The 16443-nt window shown below is 48.4% G+C and overlaps 1 long non-coding RNA gene across 3 annotated transcripts in view; it reads right to left on the bottom strand.

Annotated features, from left to right (window-relative positions):
- The window catches only part of LOC131840189 (uncharacterized), a 143309-nt gene extending 127169 nt beyond the window's left edge, over positions 1-16140 (bottom strand). Inside the window, exons 1-3 of one of the 3 annotated variants that reach the window (XR_009357251.1) lie at positions 15295-16140; positions 14925-15086; positions 7274-7429 (exon numbers count right to left, since the gene is read on the bottom strand). This is a non-coding gene — a long non-coding RNA (uncharacterized LOC131840189). The remainder of the gene's footprint in view (positions 1-7273; positions 7430-14924; positions 15087-15294) is intronic. The other 2 variants (XR_009357250.1, XR_009357252.1) reach the window with 2 other exon arrangements.
- Between the last annotated feature and the right edge of the window lie 303 nt (positions 16141-16443).

The following is a 16443-nucleotide window of genomic DNA, read 5'->3' as shown; positions in this document are numbered from 1 at the left end:
CTGGGAGTAACCAGGTAATTTGTTCTGCCAACATCTCCCTTGCTGATATATATGCTCTGCCCCCATACTTCAGTCTTGTACTCCTGGGACTATGTGGAAACCTGGGTGGCTGTGGTCTGCCCACCTGCTCACCGTGGTGTCTAAGCAATAGGAAAATAGTTGGGGTGATGAGGGGAAGCATAGTGTTGGCTCTGCTACCATGAGGCCTTGGGTGTGAGATTTCTTTTTTTTTTTCTTCTTTTTTTTTTTTTTAAAGATTTTATTTATTTATTTGACAGACAGAGATCACAAGCAGGCAGAGAGGCAGGCAGAGAGAGAGAGAGAGAGGGAAGCAGGCTTCCTGCGGAGCAGGGAGCCCGATGCGGGGCTCGATCCCAGGACCCTGAGATCATGACCCGAGCCAAAGGCAGCAGCCCAAACCACTGAGCCACCCAGGTGCCCCTACATGGTCGCCTTCCCTGCTTCTGTGTTGTGGGCTTCCCTCTGGAACCTACAGGACTATAGGTTGTCTACCATCTCAGCTGCAGCTTCCACTGTGTCTTGGGATCCTAAATCCTGGCCAGATCCTCAGCTTAGCCCCACAGAGAGTAGCTGAGCACAGCATCAGCGGCCTCACTCTGGAGTCAGTTACCGTGAGTTCTGTCTGTATGGTTAGATGCTCCCAGGATCTTAGTTTTCTCATCCATAAAATGGAGATAAAAATAGAGTGACCCACTTTTGTTCAAACAATTAGAACCATCCCTGAGACATATCAAATGCTATTATTTAATATTGTTTTAATGGAGGGAAGAGAGGCCCCCGAATAAGGTGAGTCCTATCTCCCAAAGTTCTTCCATCTTTGGATTAGTTCTTATTGTTAGAGGCAGTTCCAGTCTAAGGACTCTAACCCCAGCCACTCCTGGGTTTCTTTTGTGCTGTCCTATCTATGCCTCCCAAAGAGGCTAGCCAGGGCCAAGTTCTAAAAAAGTTTCCTTTAATTGCCACGGATATAGTCTATTCTAATTTCTTTGTATGTGCTAGTTTTGATCTCTCAAACCTCTGTGGGCTTGTTGAAGCAAGCAGTTCTGTGTCATGCACTTTCTTTATCACCCAACTAAGCCTAACATAGTTCTAAGCACTGGTTGAGTGACACATTAGAATCTGGGAGAACCCAAAAGCAATTTTCTACCCATATTGCCTGATGTCTGTAAGACCAAAAACAACCCTAAAGGGAGCCCCCTACCCCCTACTCTGCCTTGTTAATCTTACACATCTTCATCTGGAACAGGCGAGTTAATACCTGCCTTGATTTTGGTCAGTTGGCATTGTGGAGGGACAATTAGGAGAACTTCCAGCCCTAGCCTCTGTCTACTCCCTGAGATTTAGAATAAGCCCAGATAGCTATATTGGGAGGCAGACGGGAAGCTACCAGCCAAAGTCAGTAAGTAGACATCCTCTCTCCCTCAGTTTTATTTCCTCAGCAGTGCACTGTAATAAAGCTGAGCCTAGAGTCTGCGGTAATAAAACAGTCATGAGCCATGAAAAGGCTATAATTCTAGGCTGCAGGAAAAGCCCCAAGGCTCATCCTCCATAGCCACCCTTCTTTTACTGGAAAAGGAGCTGTTTGTGACATCTCTCAGGTCCCTCTGGCATTTTTAGAGCCTTTGTTGGAAAATGTTTTTCTATTAACATTAAGTCTGTGTTATCCTTGAAAACACTGTCTGAGTAATAAGTGAGCTAACCTATTTTCCATAAGGAACTCTAAATTCCCCCCATTTGTCTGAACAAAATATCTGTATTCTCACCCACACTCGGAACTACCTGCTGTGAAGGCTAAAACCCCACCAAATTTTGCTTTAGCACTACTGCTCCTGGGACTGTGGGCTGGTCCCACATGCTAGCCAGGGTCCTCCTTTCTGTGTCTGAGTCCTTGGTCTGCTCTGATATAGATACAGTCATGTTGATGGGGCCAGGAGTCCTTCTGGCAGATGGGATGAAACACCATAGACTAACTACAGTCAGCAACCCTTGGAGGAGAAGCCAGACCTTAAATGCTTTGCTGTGCAGAAACTGTCAACCAACAGTGAAACAGACCAGCCCTGGCCCACCACGCACATAATATTCCTGCCTGGGCATCCAGGCTCAGCCTATCCCTTGCCTGAAAGGCCCTCTCTTCTCCTAGACACATCACAATCCTAGGATCTTTCAACAGTTGGCCCTAGCTCCTCCCTCTCTACTACCCATTTATTTAGGGTGTCTCTATTGAACACCACTTGAATTCTAGGAAGTAGGCTAGGGATGGGGGTATGAAGACAAAACACACAGGACCTTCCTGCAAGGAGCTCAACCTAGGAAGCCTTCTCTAATGACACCAGCCCCAAGCACATGCCCTTTTTTGAACTCCTGTGAAGATCATCTGGTTGGTCCAGCCTTGGCTTTCACTAATATCGCCAACTTAGAGATGGATTTAAATGAGTCTCTAGGAGGTTCAGAGCATTGTCCAAAGTCACAGAGTCAGTTGGTAGTTCTTAAGTACTCCACCTATCTCTATGTTGGTCTTATTTCCCCCAACTGGCCTCCAAACTTCCAAGGAGGTGGACTAGACACCTTAGCTTCTCTACCCTTCAGCCAACTCCATTGCACACACTGAGAGTCCAATAAAGGCTGGTAACTTGGTAATAGCCCTTGGGCCAGTCCAAGGTCACAGGGCTGCTCTGCATGGGACCCCGCAGCCCAGACTCTGCATCCTGAGAGGCTATGTTTATTCTCCATTGTTCTGGCCTCACGCTGACATTCCCGTGGTGCAGCCTCCTTGTGAGAAGCAGCAGCCTTCAGCTTCCAGAAGTGGACCTGCCTCTCACTGTTTACAAACAGCTTTTGCTTGCTCCAAAGATGCTGTTCTTAAGATGGGAGAGGTTTACTTGATTAGGGGTCTTGGTTGCAGTCTTCTTCCTTAGAGTAAAATCACATTACCCTGGTCTCTTTTTTCCCATGAGCCATTTGTGAGGAATGGGAGGTAATGAAGAAAACTGAATTTTCCTCCCGAGGAAACTTCTGGGACAGCTCCTTAGGAGGGGCTGTGTGTAGTCTTGCCAGAAGAGCACAATGTGCAGGAGGGATTAGTGGAACTGTGCAGGAAACTCCAGTGGACCCGCCCCCCTGATGGCTGGCTAGCCACAGTGAAGTCACTGAGGACCCTGTGGGCTGGGCCTCTGACCAAGAAAGGTCGGCCTGGTTATCACCAGCCAAAGGCTACTGTGCCCAGGAAATGTTCCTCCATAGACACAGCCTCACTTGAGATCCACAGGCTATGGGCCAAAGACTGTCCATAGGAGTTTGTCCCTCTAAGGGCAGCCAGAACAGGTGGGGGAATTTAGGAACCAGGAAATGAGTACTCTGCATGGAACTCTTGGATTTCGGGATTCAGGTCAGAACTTCGTTGAAGATTTGGTTGATGTCTCTGCAGCAATTTAAATGTCCACCTCACCAGAGCCGCCTCTAGAATCTGGGGAGCTGGGAGAGAGATCTCAGCACCTCAGAATGAAATCCTGGGGGTAGAGAAGCAGGGAGGGAAGTGCTCAGAGTAGAGAGACAAGGTGTTCCCCCACCCAGAGGTGTTCAGTGTGGTGGGAGAATCTGACTAATAAAGCTTACTTGTGCCAAAGGGAAAAAGAACCCACTCTAGAGGCATCTTCCTAGAGCTCAGAGACCAGGGAGAATGAGCCACCCACAGATGACCTTGTTTTAGGGACCAGGGAAAGGAGGGGACACATTCTGGAAGAATCTCTTCAAGGCACTGAGAACATCAGGATACAAAGGTGGAGGTCCTAGGGCTGGGCTAGGGATGGGCTTTCCCAAGGGCAGGGGATGGGAAAGAGAAAGGACACCTTGAGACAGACTTGCAGCCCGTCAGCAGGACCCAGGCTGCCTGGGTGGCTGACAGCCAGGAGACAGCCTGCTTCTAGGGCACCAGACACCGCCTCTTCCCAGAGACCATGAAGTCTCAGCCAACAGAAAATCCACCTGGGCCTCCTTGTGCATTTTCTTGTTCTCAGGAGCCAGGAATGTGCCACTTCCTTCTGTCTCTGACCTCAACTACACTCAGCAGAACAGCTGGAGATTCTCCAAAAGCTATTTGCCTCCCATCATCTGGCAACAGGCAACAGGCAGACTGAATAACCATCACCTTTAATTTTTGTTTTCTTGAAATAAAATTCCTTAGAAAGAGCTCTTAAAATGAGAAGAAATCCTAATTTGGCAATGCCATTGAATGTTTCCATATTTCAGAGCAATTCAATCTCTGGATTTTTAGAGAAAGAAAGATGGAGAGAAAGAAAGGGGAAAGGAAAGAAGGAAGGGAGGGAGGAAAGTAGGTAGGAAGGAGGGAGAGAGGGAAGGAAGGAACGAACGCACTGAAAAGGACTGAAGCAAGAAGCTAAATTAGGCCCCTGTGTTTTGATAATGAAGATAAAAGCCCTAGCAGAGTTCTCACTTCCCCAGATCATGGGTGGGCCAGGGCCAGTGACCGCCCAGCCTTGCTTACCACATCGCCCACCTCTGGGCCCATTTTGAGGGAAGAAGAGCTTAGCAGTCTCTACAAGTTCAACCACGCTGGGCCTGGCCTGAGGCTGGAATATGCCACTAGCCAATTTAGACAAGTTCACTCTTGTATATTAAAAGTTGCCTGCGGGCGCCTGGGTGGCTCATTTGGTTAAACAGCTGCCTTTGGCTCCGGTCATGATCTCAGGGTCCTGGGTTGAGACCCTTATCAGGGTCCCTGCTCAGCAGGGAGCCTGCTTCTCTCTCTGCCCCTCCCTCCCCATGCTCTCTAATAAAATCTTTAAGAAAAATAAAAGTTGCCTTACAGCATATGCAAATTAAAAATTAAGTGTGTCTGACATAACAAAGTTCATTTGAACATTTTTGGAACAATAAAGGTGTTCTTTGACATGGCCCTCCTGTGCTATCTTGACAAAGGTAAAAGAGTTAGCGGTCTCCTCTGGCTGACCCCATGGCCCACATCCAGGCGAGGGTGTGGGGGTCCCAGGTTGCCTCCTCTCCTATTCCAAGGATAACACATCGCTCCATCAGACTCCCCTGCCTTCCCCCCCAACCCCAGCTAGTCGCCTTCCGCCTCTGATGGCCCTTCTGCTCAGCTCGTTAGCACCATATTCAGGGAGCTCTGTCCCTGAGGTCAAATTTGCTGACACCCATGAATAGGAGCATCTTTGGATCTCTTGCTTGTCCTGCCTCATCAACTGGACTAGAAGATTTTACTCTCTAGTTCTCCCATGTTCACAGGTGGGTCTGGGATGGACAGTCTCCACTCTGACAACCATCTACCCCCAACACCCACATGCACGTACACACCAGCAAACTAAAGTTTAGTTTCTACCCAGCAAACTAAAGATTAAACATGGTGGTGACAAGCCCAGGAATAGCCTAAGTCAGGGCCCCAATTGTAGTTCTACTGGAAGCCCCTGGTTTTTTAAGGTGACAAATGACTGTCCTTTGGACTTTCGATTAAATGTCACATGATTCTTTCATTTGAGGGGTTCTTTCATCCCCCCTGGAAACCCTGGCAGCACAAGAGCCAGTGTGAATGTGCTCACACACCCCTCACCTCTACCCCGTGCAGCCTCAGCCCCCGCAGCAGCTTCTTTAAGAGCAGGGAGGCGGTGGGGCCGGCTGTCTTCACAGAATCACATGGAAGAGCACCAGAACTGGGCCCCAGCCCAGCCACAGATGAAGTGGAAAAGAACAGTCATAAAGGCAGGAAAGGAAATAACTGTAGCCTTTACACACTGACCAGACTTCAAGCCCAAGTCTGCCCAACTCTGAGGCTGCCGTTAAACACCAGGGACGCAGAGGCTTCAGAGCCAGACCCAGGTGACCACCATGGTGCTGAGAACTCGGTTCCTCTCAAAGAGGTCCCAAGTCACAAACACCTGTTTTCACAATGAGCACCTGCTCTCTGATTAGAAAAGATAGCAGACAGGGCATGTGGAAAGCCGAGCAGCAGGCAGACACGCCTGTCACTGCCAGCAGGCCCAGGAGAAACTCGAACACTGCCTGAGGCCCTGCCACCTGGCCCTTGGGGGAGTGGGAGCCTATGGAGTTGGGGTGGGGGGAGCCCAGTGGGCCAGAAACCCCCCCACTCTCCCAGTCCTGAGTCATCACAGTCCCACCTGACCCTGTAGGCAGAAAAGAGAACCACTAAATTTTAGCCACAGGGTTGAGAGCTTGAGAGGCCCCAAGCAGGGCCATTAAGGAGCAGTCTCCCAATGAGACTAAGCAGAGCAAAGTGAGAGAGAACTCTGCCAGGAACCAGAACATAAACCTTCAGTTGGCACCTGGGACAGAGGCCCATTCTGCCTTTAGGAGTCCTTGGCTTGGCACCAGGACTCCAGAAGTCCCTACGATAGGTCCAAGTTCACGTGTCCATAGAATGCTAAAGTGGGAAGGGACCTTCTGTGGAACTTTTCTAAGTCTTTCCTCCTCTGTGGGTCACAGTTCAGTCTGCATATCTAGCTATACAATGATGGCCTTGGACTAGGTCCCTGGGTCTCAACTCTGTCTGCACATGGGAACGACCTAGGGATGCCATGACCATGAGCCTGTGATTTCTGCAATTGCTTCCAAGTAATCCGGGAAGACGGGTGTTGGGGGGGGGGGGTCAGTGGAGGGAGCACTGTCCCAAAACTGGCTAAGACTTGTACATGATGGGCAAATGGAGGGAGAAGACCATTCTGTTTAGTGGACTGTTTCTGAATAAGAAGTTAAAAAAATGAAACTACTAGTGTCCTAAGACTACCTATTCCTGATTCTCACCTGGAATCTATTAAATTGGAATGTCTAGGGGCTGAGGCCCTGGCTTGGGGTTTTCAAAAGGAATCCCCAAGTGATTCTTGTGTGCATCCAGGATCGAGAGTACTAGCTAGATGCTCTCCATGGTTCCCACATGCCACTGAGCTCGAGCCACCCACACCTTCAATCAGACATAGCAAGTCACATTCAGATCTCATTTGCTTTAACTGCCCACTGCTGGAGCCCCTCCTCTCAGAGGGGACAAGACAGGAGGAGGGCTTGAACAAAGGCCCTCAGTTGTACTTAGAATAGGGAGCCCCGGTTAGGCTATAACCCCAGGTTACAGTTAGCCCTCTCTGCCCCAAATGCTGAACCCTCAAACTGGCTGCTTCCTAAGGCCTCCAAGGGCCACCTGTGTCAGCTCAGGGAGGATGGGGGAGCCATCCAGGTGCATCGGGAAGTTCTGGACAGGACTGATCCCCCTCACCTGTTATAATGAGCTTGAACTGGAGCCTCATTTCCAGTCTCCTCGTGTGGCTGAGCAAGTCACATTCCTATTGCATTTGGTTTGACTTCCCAGCAGACACTGAATGTTCCTGGATGGCTTCCCAGCATCCTTTCTTTCCCTGGTGCATTTCAGCGTCTGGGACCAAGCAGCAGCAAACATGCTCAGTTTGGATTTCCCCTCAGGATGTGCAGCTTCCCGGGGCCCCTGAGAGGTTCCACCTGCTTTCACCACCCCATCATTCCAGAACACCGACTGGAGACCCCTGGACCCCTCACCCTGAGCCACCCGATCCTACAGGCTAGATTTCCCTTCACTCTCCCCATTGGTACAGACCTTTACATTCCAGACTTAGCAAACTCCTCAGAAGGCTCCCCTTCTCTTTTGGACCCTTTGTCCTTTGTTAATGACTCATCACTCTGCGGGGAGAGCCTGGGCCTTTCTACAATACAAGGACTTCTTAGGTTATATTACTACTTTGTTACACACGTGCCTCTTCCTGCCTCTTCTGTTGCTGAAGCTGGTTCTCCAGTTTTGGCATTTAAGTCCTTTCCTATCTCATTTCCCACTACTTCGCTATTGGAAAAGAAAAAAAAAATTTTTTTAAGCTTTCTGCTTTGGTCTGTCTGGTCTGCTTATGTCGCCCAAATGTTCCTTGTACTTTTAAGTCTCTGCTGAGGCTAATCCTCCTGCTTTGAAAAATGGATTGCCCTTTTCTCTACCTGCCATCCTTAGTACTTGTCAAACCAGGCAACAATAATAGAGGTTAAAACTTTTTGAGCCTGTGCCAACAGTGCTAAGCACCATCTATGCATCATTTTACTTACTCCTCAGTTACTTAAAAAAAAAAAAAAAAAAAAAAAAAAAAACCAAGCAAATAAACTTTAGACTTACAGAAAAGTTGCAAAAAATAGTACAGAGAACTCTGTACTCACCTACCTTCCCCTAATTTTTAAAGGGGGATGATGGACAATCATCTTATTCAACCATAACATCTTATATAATCATAGTACAATTATACTTTTTCCTCCCTAATGCCCTCTTTCTTGTCAAGGATCCCAAATTTGGTTGTTGTGTCTTCTTGTTCTTCAATCTGTAAACCGTTCCTTTGTTGTCTTTGTTGACCTTGCCTTACTTGATGGGTGCTGATTAGTTATTTTGTAGAAAGTCTCTTAATCTCGGTTGGTCTGAGGTTTTTCTCATGCATGGTTGAGGATCTGTGCTTATGGTAAGAATGCCCCAGAAGCGATGCTATGTCCTCAGAGCACCATACCAGGGGCTTCATGATGCTGATTGGTCAGCTTCCAGTAAACCTTGAGCCCTTAATGAAGGTGGTGTCTGCCAGGTTCCTCCATGGTGAAGTTCCTCTTTCTCTCTTAACAATTCATAAGTACCTTGGGGGAGATACTTTAAGACTATGCAAATATCCTTTTTCTCCTCTGATTCCTGACCATAGAGTTCATACCCACCCATGGATCTTGCTGGCAGCAGCTGCTACTGTGATGTGGGTCTAAAGGGGATTTTGTATTCCATGAGGGTCCCTGTTTTACCCCCTTGATAGAGGACAACACGGTGGCTCAGATCTATATAGGAACTTGATCAAGGTCCTAATGCTCCTTAGCACAGGGTCAGAACTCAGGCACCAAAGCCCTGCTTCTGACACTAAGCTCTTTCTTCTCCTCTTTGAGGAGTGGTATTCAGCAAGTACTTGCTAACCCCATGGTCCTGGAAGATTGAAGAGCTCATGTGTATCAACAGAAGGAGCTAGAACCAAAAAATGTCTGGCTTCTTTCCTTTTTCCCAGCCTGAAAGGTATTATGGCCGCACACACACCTGGACCTATGAACAAGGGTGGGCAGGATCTCCCTGAGAGGCAGAGGGCATAAGCCTGAGGCTCACTGGTGGGACAGGGGTGGGAGAAAGTTTGAGAGAAAAAGGCAGAGAAAGAAGGGCTTATAGTACCAGGTTCATCATTTTACAGATGAAACAACTAACTCCATGCTCTAGGGTTTTATTTGTTCTTATCAGACCATCAAGAGCAAAGTTATTCAGGAGAATTTACCGAACTCACTGGTAGGAAGTGCAGCCTGGAAGCTCAAGGGCTTCCCCTAATTACTAGCATCTCTGTGCCTCTAAGTTCTCATTTGTCCATAATACAACAAATATTTACTGATCACCTTCCATGCGGCACCACAGTGCGAGCTACGGGGAATACAGTTGTGAGCAAAACCAGGGTCCCCTTGGCGCAGTGGGGAGGGCTTGGTTTGTCCGGTCTTTTCTGGGCTGTGGGTGGAGTAACTAAGCCAGAAGCAGCAGCCAGAGCAACAAACATACTAAACGAGGTCTTGTACAGGCTGGAGAGAAGGTCAGGGACTTAAGTTCACATGGAGCTGCAACTCAGGTCTTACAATGCCAATTTCAGGGGTTTCCCTGTGCCAACACGTTCTTCATTCATCTTTGTTCACTTTTTAAAAGATTTTGTTATTTATTTATTTGAGGTGGTGGGGGCAGTGCGGGAGGGAGAGGACAAACAGAGGCTGATGCGGGGCTTGATCTCACCATCCTGAGATCATGACCTGAGCCGAAATCAAGAATCGATGCTTAACCAACTAAGCCACCCAGGCACCCCGATCTTCATTGACTTTTTGACGCAGGGGGCAGAAGGTAGCAGGAGGAGGACCGCGGCCTCACAGTGCAGGTGCTTATGAGGATGGGCATGCACGTAGGGCTGGGGCCAGGGCAGAGGGAAGGAAGCTGGACATGTGGGAGGACTGGGGCTGAATGGCAGAGGGGATTGCTCATAAGGAAACTACAGGCTGCAAACCGTGAGAAATAGCCTTCAGGAGCCAGTTTCAGGCTTCAGTTTCCAACTCCTGTGTTCTCTGCTCTTACAGCAACTGTCAGCCCACTGATCTGGCTACCCAGGCCAAATGCCCAGGACCTGGATCCCAGGTTTTCACAGTGAGAGGACAGGGTAGGTGAAAACCGACAGTGTTGAGTGTGGTGACAAGTCCTGGACTAGGAGTGGTCTTGGGAGTCTCTTCTTAGCTCAGCCAGAGCATCTGTTCCAATCCATTCACTTGTCAGACTCCAGTCCACTCACTAGATGCCGAAGGAGGGCAGGCTCAGAGGTTTTCCATCTGAATCACCAGATGGATTATGAAAGTAGATCCCAGGCCCATACCAGAGATGGGATACCCAGGAAGTAGTCTCAGGGACATGCCTTGTAACAAATACCACCAAGGAACTCTGGGTCATTCTCAAGCCTGGGCTCCACTTCAACTAACAGTGTGCTTGGTCACCTCTGGGTTCCCTGGAAGCATTTTCCTGGGCAAGCCAGGTGCCTTAGGTCAAGTAGAGAGGAGGCCACATTTTCCAGAGGCTCCCTGTTAGTGTGGGATAGGCCAGCAGAAGGGGCTGTTTTCTCCCACTGACCAGGCAGGGGTGGCCAAGAAGGACACCTGCCTCCAGGGAACCAGAACTTGAGGATGAGGGCACAAACTGCTGCTCTCTTCAGGTGTCAGACATCATGCTTACCTCCATCTCCCCCCATCCCTGGTGACATTAAATCCCAGCCATACCAAAGCTCATTTGAACATATTTGTTTACCAGAGAGCAGAGTTCAGGACCTGACACCTGAAGGTTTTCCCCAGACTCAGGAGATCAACAAGTTGAGGAGACCTATAGGTCTACAGGTGTCTGAGGAGCTAGCCAGAGACCCCAGGACCCAGTTCCTTTGTGGGAAATCACATACTCACCAACTGATAGCTCTGAATCTGTCTGTCCTCAAAGCTCCATCTTTCAAGGTTTTCTTCCTCTATAAAACTGTCCCAGCCATAATTACCTGCTTCCTCTTCTATAAGTTGGCTCTCATTCTAGTGCCCATCTCCAACACCAGCTGGAAGTAGGGACTGTCCCATCCCCCCCACCCCTCCCCCTAGAGAGCCTTAGCATGTGTTTAGCAAATTGAAAATAGAATTGGAATTCCTGGATGGCTCATTTGGTTAAGCATCCGACTCTTGGTTTCAGTTCAGGTCATGATCTTATGGGTGGTGAGATTGGGCCCCCCGCTCAGCAGGGAAATTTTCACCCTCTGTTCCTTCCCCAACTCACTCAAGCTCCCTCTCTAAAACAAACCTTTAAAAAGAGAGGAAGGGGGACGCCTGGGTGGCTTAGTTGGTTAAGCAGCTGCTTTTGGCTCAGGTCATGATCCCAGTGTCTTGGGATCGAGCCCTGCCGAGCAAGGAGCCTGCTTCTCCCTCTGCCTCTGCCTGCCACTCTGTCTGCCTGTGCTCGCTCACGCTCCCTCGCTCTCTCTCTGATAAATAAAATCTTTAAAAAAAAAAAAAAAAAAAAGAGAGGAAGGAAGGAAGGAAGGAATGTAGGTGGGTGCACAGTCACACAATTGAACTTATAATTATGTTGGAAGAACGACCTAAGAATAAAAGAGTTCCCTTTGAATCTAAGGACTCATTTCTCTCACAAAAGACAGAGACAGTTAAGAACCGTGATGTGTAGCAGGGCTGGTGGAAGGCAAAAACCTATTCACATCTGGTTGTGAGGAGGTCCCCAGCAGCGAGGGAGGTTTTGAAACAGAATTCTGCAAGCTAATGGGAATCCTAGAGTCCATGAGACTAGAGAGGGGCAGCTGTAGCCCATACAGAAAAGGCTTAAAAACAAAACAAAACAAAACCTAGTACTCAAAAATGTTTATGGCAAGATTTTTAAAAATAATGTTATTAGTGACATTGGGGCTGACTGTGAACATGCTCTTTTCCCCTCTGGTAAGGAGTTTATGTTGACCACATGAAAATTCGATTAAGCAGTACAGTTTGTTTGGTAAGTTTGTTAGTGTGTAAAGCCGTTTTGGCATTGTTTGTGGAAATAAAGCGTTAGCCCTGGTTGACTGCTTACAGAAGTCTCCTGTTGTGACAGGCTGGAAAATGAACTCAGTGAGAATGTTTATGTTCTACATAGTGACTGGTCAGGAGAACTAGTCAAGAAGCAGAAACATGGGCACTGCCTGAATGCCACGTGTCTATGACCCAAGGGCAATCTGTAGTAGAAGGCTTTTAAATTCCTAGTAACTTACTTTCAACCTCTGGGAACAATAAGGAAGTTCCCAAAGGCCCTTAATCTCTAGATGAAGCAGATTTCAGTGATACATAATCAGGGACTGCTGAGAGGTCATGCCGAGGCCTTGCCTCTCCACAGATGTAGCTGTCCTAAAGACAGCTGTCCCACAGCTGTAGTGTCCTATCTCCCAACAGCCAACACACAGATAAGCTATTGTTCACAAAAACCCACTGAATCCTAGTGATTCTCCCTACTGTCACATCTGAGACCTCCCTCACAAGGGAAGCAAAGATTCAACTAGCTTACAATTTTCAGTGAGAAATTCCACAAGGCCTCAAAGTTTTATACCCTTAGGTATTCACCTGAGAAGTGAAGTTGTGCAAAGTTGTAGATGAATGTTCATAGAAGCTTTATTGATAACAGGTTCTGCATTTCCTTAAAAAGTATGTTAAGTTTACTTCAAAACCAGAACTTAGTTTCTCCTCAAACTGTCTGCAGGATTCCATGCTGGCAATGTCTGAGGACGCCTCTTGAAAGAGACTCTTCCGGTCAGCGATCATGCTTACAAATATCGAAGAACCCTAAGTGCAACAACCTGGCCCCGAGTTTGCTGCCGACATAAGTATGTTGACAAGCAGTTGGAAAAACCTCTCCAAAAGGCCCAAATTCTCCTAAGTTTTCTACTCTAAACTCTTCGGGCCTTAGTATCACAACCCAAGTGTTCATCATCTGGGTCATCAGTGCCATGCTGCTGAATGCCACATTGCTGGCTTAGCACCATCACACACATTACCTCTTGATCTTTATGAGGTGTCAAGATAGGAGGTTATATTATACCCATTTTGCGGATGAGGAAACCAATCCCCACAGAGGTGAAGTCACCTGCCCAAGGCTGCACAGCTGGTCCATCTTGGACTGGGATTGAACGCAGGTGCTCTGGTTCTTGCAGTTACTGAGGTTGCCCTGTCATGAGCGGGGTGAACTACTGGAGATAGAGGATTTCTGAACTGCACCAAAGCATGACGGTCTTAGCCTATGCAGGCTTCCCCTGACGCATACTGTTCCATCAGCTCGGCCAGGCTCTATTTCCTATCCTGCAGTGTGTGCTCACTAGGCCTTCATAAACACAAGTAAATTCACCTATCAGCCAGCCTGGATGCCCTGCTGGGATGACCAGACTAAGAGATGGGGTTTTAAAAGCCTTGGGTTCTAACCTGAGTATCTTACAAGTACTAACTAATTCCTCACAATAGCCGAATGCAGTAGGTTTGGTTAGCATCCCCGTTTCTCGAAGAAGACAGAAACATAAAGGGGTGAGGAAACTTCTCCATCCTCTCACAGCTAGTAAGCGGCCAAGACAGATCTAACATCCAGGCCTTTCTCTGACACCACGTCTGGGCTCTAATCGGTCTTCCCAGAGGTTGGAGAAATAAGCCAGAGGGAAAATGCTGATGCAAGAAATGAAGGTCTTAGCTCCTTAGCAGTGGCAAAGCCCTGATCAGCCAGAGGCTACTAGGAAAGCAACCCCTCAGGTAAGGTCACAAGTAAGTGGCAGAGAAGCCAGTAAGATTAAATAAAGCCTTAATCACAAACTTGGCTCAGAGCCTAGGAGCAAAAGCTTACAGCAGCCTCGTCCTAGGCCAGCTCAGCCCTGGGCATCCCGGCAGTCCGTCCACACCCCCACCTATCTCATTAAAATCACAGTGAGATACCACTTCGCAGCCAAGAGGACAGCTACAACAGAAGAGATCGGCAATAAGAGATGGCAGCTCTGCCACCTGAAACCACCGGGACTTGGGAACCGCACTGGTCGGCAATCTGATGTGCTTGCTCCGTGAGCAATCTGACAGCACGTAGCCATCAAGACGAGCTTTCGATGCGTCAAGAAACCAACACCTCAGACCCTCCTGCCTTTGTTCCCCGCAGCACCACCACACCCAGGGGCACACCCTCCCTTCCTCTAGCCTCCAGGCAGGGGCGCCCTTCCTCCGCGCCCAGGTGGGGAGGAAGCCCCCTGGCTCGCAGCCCTGCCGCTGGCCACTCATGGCGGCCACGCCCCAGAATGGTTCTCTGCCTTCTCTAGGGTTAGAAGCCAGGCGGGCCAGCGACACAGAGGGCCGTGCGGCTCAGACGGCGACGCAGCAACGCGACCAGAACCGAAGGCGGCCGTTAGAAATGCCGAAGAGCTCAGAGTCCCACGTCTCGGCGGCGGCCGCCTGGCGACCGTTTGCGCGGGGGATGCTGACCCCTGCTGGCCGCACGCGAGGACGCAGCGGGGCTGCCGCCCGGACGGCGACCGCGACGGTGACCTCGGAGGGGCCGAGTTCTCGGGCGGCCACAGCCCCACCACCCCGCCTGGAGGGCAGGGGTAGTGGTCATCAGAAGCCCTGAGTGCGAATTCTGCCCCCTCACCCTCATAGTAGCAGTTTTGGCTGCCTCAGCCCTTCTCCCCTCTAAAATACTGTAAACTCTTCAAAAGTTCTAGAAGGAGATGAGTAAGAAGAAAAAAGTAAGAGGTCTGTCGTGTAAATAGCTCTGGTACCCCTCCAGGGCCTACCTGTGCTTCCAAAGGCTTCCCAGGTCAGGTCTTCCTCAGGAGCCGCCAACTCCAGGGCATGCGCAGGTGAGGCCTGGTGGTTGGTTACTGACTGGGTTGGGGGGAATGAATCCGGGCCCCTGAAGATATCCAGGTCCTAATCCTTGGAGCCTGTGAGTGCTACTTTAAATGGCAAAAGGGATTTTGCAAGTGTGATTAAATTAAGGGGGTTGAGATGGGGAGATAATCCTGGATTATTCAGGTGAGTCTTAAAAGTAATCACAAGCGTTCTTACAAGAGGGAGGGAGAGGGAGGTTTTACTACAGAAGAAAAAGCAAACGGTATTACAAAGGAACAGGGGGGAAGGGGGATTTAAGAGGCTACTGCTTACTTTGAAGATGGGTAAGGGGCCAGAGGCCAAAGAATGCAGCTCTCGAAACTGGAAAAGACAAGTAAATGGATGTTTCCCCTGGAGGCTCTGTTGATAACTTGAGTTTGACCCGGTGAAACGGATTTCAGACCTTCTGATTTCCAGAACTGTAAGAGAATAAACGTGTGTTGTTTTAAACCATCAGGTTTGTAATAACTGGTTACAGCAGCCAGCAGAAACTAGCACATGGCCTTCCACTCTCAACTCCTGTATTAGGCAGTTGAGATCAGGCAGTTAAGAAAACAAGAAAGCCCCCTACTCTACCCCCAGGGAAATTTATAATCTCCCTCTCTTGGGATTTTCAGAAGCAATGGCCAAAGAGGCTGATGTTTCACCACAGAAAATGAATGACTAATAAGCACATGAAAGATGCTCTATCTGTAGCATTAGGAAGGGCAGGAATCATTAAAACCACAATGAGATACCACTTCACCCCCCACTAGGATAGCTATAATAGAAGACACTAACAAGCTTTGGCAAGGATGTGGGAAAACTGGAATCCTCATGCATTGCTGGTGGTATGGCAAAATGGTGTGACCACCTCAGAAAATAATTTCTCTAAAAGTTAAGCAAAAATTACCATATGACTCAGCAATTCACTCCCAGGAATCTATCCAAGATAAGTGAACATTTATGGGGTGCCTAGATATCTCCGTCGGTTCCACTCAGCGTCCAACTCTTGATTTCCACTCAGGTCATAATTGCAGAGTGGTGAGATGGAGTCCTACATCGGGCTTATGCTGGGCATGGAGCCTAAGATTTTTCTCTCTTTCCCTCCCTCTGCACCTCTACCCTGCCCCTGTGTGCTCTCCCTCTCTTAAAAAAAAAAAAAAAGTAAGTGAACATATATGTCCAAAGACATGTATGCAAATATTTATAGCTACCTTATTCATAATAGCCAAAACCTGGAAATAACTCACATGTTCATCAACAGTGAATGAAAATGTGGTAAATACAATGAAATATTATTCATCAATGAAAAGGCAGATTACTGACCTGCTATAATATGGATGAACTTCAGAAACTTTATACTAAGCAAAAGCAGACACACAAGACCACATATTGTAGAGTTCCATTTACATGAAATCTCAAGAGGTAAACTCAAAGAAC

This window comes from Mustela lutreola, chromosome 9 (genome assembly GCF_030435805.1).
Source record: "Mustela lutreola isolate mMusLut2 chromosome 9, mMusLut2.pri, whole genome shotgun sequence".
Taxonomy (NCBI): domain Eukaryota; kingdom Metazoa; phylum Chordata; class Mammalia; order Carnivora; family Mustelidae; genus Mustela; species Mustela lutreola.
The sequence above is the reverse complement of the archived record's forward strand: the minus strand, read 5'-3'. Positions and strand labels throughout refer to the sequence as shown.